The following is a 6,616-nucleotide window of genomic DNA, read 5'->3' as shown; positions in this document are numbered from 1 at the left end:
CTGAGTGACTGAGTGCTTCGTGGTATTGGTAGATGCATTATCGGATACTTTTATGTATACTGAATAGTTGACTAATTAACTGGCTGACTTACTGACTGGCTGACTGGCTGGCTGGCTGGTTGACTGGCTGACTGTCTAACTGTCTGGGATGCTGACTGACTGACTGGCTGGTTGAGTGATATATTAACCGACTGACAGGCATGGTGACTAACTGACTGACTGGCTGGTTGACTGACATGCTGACTGGCTGGCTGTCTGGTTGCTTAAGGTGGTTAACAAAATGGTCTGTTGCTGGATAAGCTGGATAAGTCTGACCAACCGACTAGGTGGCTGGCTGTATGCTTGGCTGACTGGAAGATTGGATAGCTGGTTGACTGACCGACAAACTGAATGGATGGCTGGCTGGCAAGCCGTTTGGTTGGCTGAACAACAACTAGAAGCTGTCTGTCTATCTACTTGTCATTGTTCTCGTGATTAAATGGCTCGTTAAATGTCTAGGCAATCTGCAAGTCTGTCCGTCTTTCTGTCTGTCTCTATGTTTATTCGTCCATCTGGTCTGCCTCTGTATGGCATGATGTCTGTCTGTCCTGATGTCTTGATGTCTGGCTGTCTGTCCGGCTGGCGTGCTGGCTGGTGCTGACGTGTCATTTATCTTCCCCTCATTCTGCACTGCCACATATCTCTGTTTGCTACCCCCGCACCTCCTACACCCACCATCGCCCCCTCAACTTCCCCATCGGTCCCCTCTTGCAAGCCTCTCATTATCTCCTCCCGTCTATTAAAGATAGCGCCCACTTCCCTCTCTCTCTCTCTCTCTCTCTCTCCTTCAGCATCTTCGCGTGCCTTTTAAACGCCCCCACCATCACTGCACCCTCCTCCTCCCCTCCCTCACCCTCCTCACCCGCAGTCCCATTCCTTCCCCCCTTTCCTCCCTCTCTCTCTTCTCTCCTCCTTCCACTCTTCCCACTCCTCCAGTATTATCACTTCTCTCCTCCCCCTCACCACCCAAAGGTGCAGTATCGATAAAGCTCTCTCTCTCTCTCTCTCTCTCTCTCTCTCTCTCTCTCTCTCTCTCTCTCTCTCTCTCTGGCTTTAAATGGTTTCTCTCTCATGTTAATTTCAAGGAGAACGAGCGATTAATCTTCTCTCTCTCTCTCTCTCTCTCTCTCTCTCTCTCTCTCTCTCTCTCTCTCTCTCTCTCTCTCTCTCTCTCTCTCTCTCTCTCTCTCTCTCTCTCTCTCTCTCTTTCTCTTTCTCTTGAGCTTCCATATCTTCGCAAAAGAAATCAGATTCCATATCTGTTTGAAAGAGAGAGAGAGAGAGAGAGAGAGAGAGAGAGAGAGAGAGAGAGAGAGAGAGAGAGAGAGAGAGAGAGAGAGAGAGAGATCAAAGGAGCATTTGTCCATGTGATTTAAATTTTATGGGCTTGATTTCGTTTTTGCCTTTGGTCTATTCCGTAACCATTTCTTTGTCTTCTGGTGTCCGCCAACAAAAGTAAGACCTGATGTTGTTTCCTCGGGGAGACAAACCTGCTGACTTTTGATTAACTTGAGGTAGAAAATCGCCTTCACCAGTATTTTCTTTCATCTCCTTTTTACCTTTTACTCCCCTTTCTCTCTCTCTCTCTCTCTCTCTCTCTCTCTCTCTTTTTCCTTCAGTGCGCGGAATGCTGTCGGACATTGGAAGTGTATTACGTCTTCAGTTTTTATATCGTGTGTCTGGAGAGAGAGAGAGAGAGAGAGAGAGAGAGAGAGAGAGAGAGAGAGAGAGAGAGAGAGAGAGAGAGAGAGAGAGAGAGAGAGAGAGAGAGAGAATGATTAGTGAAAGTTCTACTGGAAACTAATTAGTCACTATTCTCGAAATACGCACGAAAACTATTTACAAGAGAGAGAGAGAGAGAGAGAGAGAGAGAGAGAGAGAGAGAGAGAGAGAGAGAGAGAGAGAGAGAGAGAGAGAGAGAGGTTACCGAGCTCAGTTTCCCTGGCTACGGGCACACTCGTTACAGATAGCACTGCGTGGGACAAGATTACGTCTGCTTTGGCTTCCCTTTACGCATACTGCAAGTACCTTATCCCCTCCTCTCGCACCTTATGGGTACTGCGCTCCCTCCCCTCACACCATACCGCCTAAAGTAAACACCGTGCTGCCTTCGCGATGTTACACTAATTTGTTCTTCGTTTTCTTAGCGTCATTCCTCTCCTGTTTTCACGGTGGTATAATGAAAGTTTGAATGATTGACTGATTTACGTATTGAAAGCGCAGCTACAAGCTCACAGAGCAGAGAGGAAATACTGAGGTAGTGGATAAGTTCTGAATTAAAAGTTGTGACAGAAGAAGGCTCAAGTCAATCAGTAAGAAAAAAAAGGAAAAGAAATAATTATTAGCTCGGCATTAAAGGTAGTAATTAATTGTTTACAGTAAGAGAGAGAGAGAGAGAGAGAGAGAGAGAGAGAGAGAGAGAGAGAGAGAGAGAGAGAGAGAGAGAGAGAGAGAGAGAGAGAGAGAGAGAGAGAGAGAGAGAGAGAGAGAGAGAGAGAGAGAGAGAGAGAGAGAGAGAGAGAGTCCTTATCTGTTAGTTCTTTGCAATCTTCACTAATGCTTAAAGACCTTCATGGAATACAAAATTGTACAGCTATGCACGCGATGCTTCAAGAGAGAGAGAGAGAGAGAGAGAGAGAGAGAGAGAGAGAGAGAGAGAGAGAGAGAGAGAGAGAGAGAGAGAGAGAGAGAGAGTTAAAACAGTGGAGATTAATTTGGATTTAAATTAATTAATAAAATAATGTTTACAAGAAGTGATAGCAGAAAAAATAAAAGAAAAAAAGGAAAACAAGAAAAAGTAAAAGCAGTGGATTTAAGTTTGCAATTAAAAGAAGTGATAAAAGAGGACTTATAGTAAATTACCGGGAAAAGGCAGAGGATATAATCTTGTAAATTAAAGATGTAGTAAAAGAAGGCTTATGGCAAATAATGAAAGAACGAAAAAAAGAGTGGAGATAAGCTTTGGAATTAAAACAAGGAACGTAGGAAAGAGTGCAGCAGCAAGATAAGTTGTGTGGCGGGTGAAATGTAGGCTGTAGAACTAAACCTTCTTGCTGTGCTTATACGAGTTTTGTAATTTGTTTCGTCGTGTTACTCTTGCTCCTCATTATTCGAGTGTCCAGCTCTCCGTTTTATTGTCATTCGGTTGAGTTTTTTTTTTATTGTGTATTTTCATTTTTTTTTTTTTTTCTCTCTCTCTCTGCCTCTTTTTTTTTTTTTTCTTTTTTTTCTTTTTTTTTTTTAGTTTACATCCAATACAAGCCTTCCGTGTCAGGGCCTCGTGGGTGTTGTGAGTGGCAGCGGCGTGGGTGTCTGAGTGAGGCACTCCTACACCAAGTCCATCACAAAGACATTCCACAGCGGCCTGAGCCTGACGTGCTGATGCTCCTACACTCCTCGGGAACTTCCTCGCTGGCTGTGTATACCTTTGCTTGCTTTCAGTGAATTTATTCTGCTTTGTCCTTTTATCTTCTTTGGCTCATGAGACGATGGTGTATTACTTAAAAAAAAAAAAAAAAGATAGGAAGTTGAATCTAAAAGGCGTTATTGTTATTATTTTCTTCATGTTCCCTTTCTTCATCCAGGCGAAAAGAGTAGAGAGTAGAGAGAGAGAGAAGGAGAGCTATATCTGTTGCCACTCATCTCTTCTGAAAGAGTATGTTCGCCTACAAATGGGAAAAAGAAAAAAGTATCCTTTGACAAGTGTGATTGCGATCCACACACACACACACACACACACACACACACACACACACACACACACACACACACACACACACACACACACACACACACACACACACACACACACACAAACACACAGGAGGAAGAGCTCTTCACTTCATTCCTCTTAACTCACTGTCTTTGATACAGCACACCCTGCACACAGTCTTTGCCACGCGCTCCCCCTTCACCGAGTCATAACCTTAAATGAAGATCTATTTAGGAAAACTCTAACGAGCCTTTGACAATCACCGGAATTCCCTCATCGCTCCCCCGTCCCTTCCAAGTCTTGAGCCGCTGAGGTGAATAGTTCCTCGGGGCCCCATTTTCACAAAGCCTTAACTCGCAGATGAGAAAGGAAGCGATGTCTAGGGGGAAGGTAATAAATAAGGTTTCTGTCTGTTTTGAATAGCCGGCAAGATAGCCCTCGACAGGGTTAACGGTGATGAACGAATTGCTAGTGGCTGGAGGGAGGTTTATCCGCCTTGTGCAACTCTGAGCATCAAGTGAGAAACATTTCCTGGAGTGTGATTGAAGGTGTGTCATCAAGGGTTGTGCAATGTAACTGGAAGTGCAGGTGTTTGACACTGATATTGCTATATGGTTGCTTTTGAGATGTTTGAGTTTAATCCAGTAATTTATGTTCGATATGGCTATTTTTTTTTAGCATGTACTTTTTAGCGTGAAATGGGGGTACTGTGTTACCATTAGCTCATGTATTTACTGAACCTATGCTGTAAATTTCCCCACACGAATATTCCGTCCACAAGATTCCCTCCGTAATAACTCAACCCATGATAGATAACGCCAGATTAGGTTAGGTGACTTTATATATCGTGGAGGAATCTTCGTAGGTGGAATTTTACGTATATACAAACTTTATACATTTTAGTTTAGTTTAGCTCATGGGGTGCAGTAAACGTAGATTCCTTTAGGCACATAATTCAGCAACAAAATGAAAAGTCCCACGTAAGAGATGTTTAACTGTTTTGACGCGCGTAAATGGAAGAAAGGGAACTCTGAGCCGTGTGCGAGGGGAAAAAGAAAGAAAAATACAGCAAAGCGAGTGTCGTGGTGAAAAGCTCTCATCCACTCAGCTTTGTCAGCGTGACTGCGGTAGCGTGCACCAACAGGACGCCGAGTTCTTTTGTCCCCAGGAATGCTGCTATACCTAATGACGTCCTTTTTTTTTTTTTTTGCCGCGGTTGAGAGAGGAGTGGAAAGAAATATACCTAAATATTAGTCCCTTTTTGTATTGCCTTTTCTTCTCATCCTCGCTAGAAATATCGTTAGTTGTTCATAGTCTTTGTGTGTGTCTGTGTGTGTGTGTGTGTGTGTGTGTGTGTGTGTGTGTGTGTGTGTGTGTGTGTGTGTGTGTTAATTTATCTCACTGTATTTGTACTTACCCACTTGTATTATACAAAGTCTAAGGTACAATAGTGTTGTCCTGTCTCAGTATCTTTATTTATCCAGTCCTTCCTTCGCTTCATGTACACTTCTCTCCGTTATCCACTCTTTCTTTTATCCTGTGTGTGTGTGTTTGTGTGTGTTCTTAGTCAAGGCTTTCCATTTTTCTTTTCTTTTTTTTTATAAATGTCGCCGCGTGTTGAAACGCGCCCAGGATTCATTGGGAAACCGGAGAGCCATGTGGGAGTGGGCGGCGCGGACTGCGGTGTGGAAATGGACTTGGGGCTCTTTGAGGTGGCTTTTGAGGCGCCGCTTTATTTCACTACCATACTTGACCGAACATTTCTTTTATGTTTTTATGTATTTACACACACACACACACACACACACACACACACACACACACACACACACACACACACACACACACACACAACAGAAAGTACGAAAAGTGTGACAGTTTGGACGATCGTAAGTGGAAGTGAACCTTGCCTATTTACCACACCTTGTGATGAGGAGCACACCATTTCTTGTTTCTGGTCTCTTTCAACATGCACCTCGACACACACACACACACACACACACACACACACACACACACACACACTTAATCCTTCTTTTCTCTTTTCTTTTTTTTCTGGTATATCTATTTTAATTTTCTCTTTACTTCTTTATTCCTGTATTTTTATTCAGATTCCAGCGCTGTCCATTGCGTGGAAGGTGATAATATCATTCCCTTCCTCTTCTGAATCTTCTTTTCTTCTTTCTCTAATTTCTTCCTTCTCCTTCTGCTAACCTTCGTTATTGCGCTGCTTTAAGACCACAAGTAAATAAATCCTCCTCCTCCTCCTCCTCCTCCTCCTCCTGCTCCTCCTCCTGCTCCTGCTCCTTCTTTCTGTGAACATTTTGCCCGTGGCCTTGATTTTTATATTAACGTATACACACTCGCGGCTGTCTTTGACTACCTTTTTGTTTCCTTCCGGACATAGACTCCGGCTGAGTCAGGGGAGAGACGGAGATTCCAATGAAAAAATTTGCACTGGGTTTCACTTTTATGTAGTGAGCCAAGGGAGCGAGAGCTTCCAGTATACGTATCTCGGCAACTTTTAATCTGAAATCAGGTTGGCTTCAGAAAGAGGCGCGTGCGTATGTTCATAATTTCTGTGAAGCAACAGAGGAATGACTGCGGGACTCACTTATGGCTTGCTGGTGATGCTGGGAAGACACTTGTGATTCATACCCTCCTTCCTTCTTCTTCCTCCTTCTCCTCTGTCTCTGCCTCCTCCTCCTCCTCATCATCAACAGCAGTAGTAGCATTGTCATCATTATCATCGCAGTTGTCATAATCTTAATCACCATAATTTTTGTGGTGATTATCAGAATCATAAATATTATCACTGTTGTCATCAACATCATCGTTATCCTCCTCCTCCTCCTCCTCCTCCTC

At 43.6% G+C, this 6,616-nt stretch overlaps 1 protein-coding gene across 1 annotated transcript in view; it reads right to left on the bottom strand.

Moving 5' to 3' along the window:
• The window catches only part of LOC135110922 (neuroligin-3-like), a 106,392-nt gene that overhangs the window by 50,658 nt on the left and 49,118 nt on the right, over positions 1-6,616 (bottom strand). The window lies entirely within an intron of this gene.

This window comes from Scylla paramamosain, chromosome 21 (assembly GCF_035594125.1).
Source record: "Scylla paramamosain isolate STU-SP2022 chromosome 21, ASM3559412v1, whole genome shotgun sequence".
NCBI lineage: Eukaryota > Metazoa > Arthropoda > Malacostraca > Decapoda > Portunidae > Scylla > Scylla paramamosain.
Note: the sequence above shows the minus strand (reverse complement) of the source record. Positions and strands in the feature narration are given on the sequence as shown.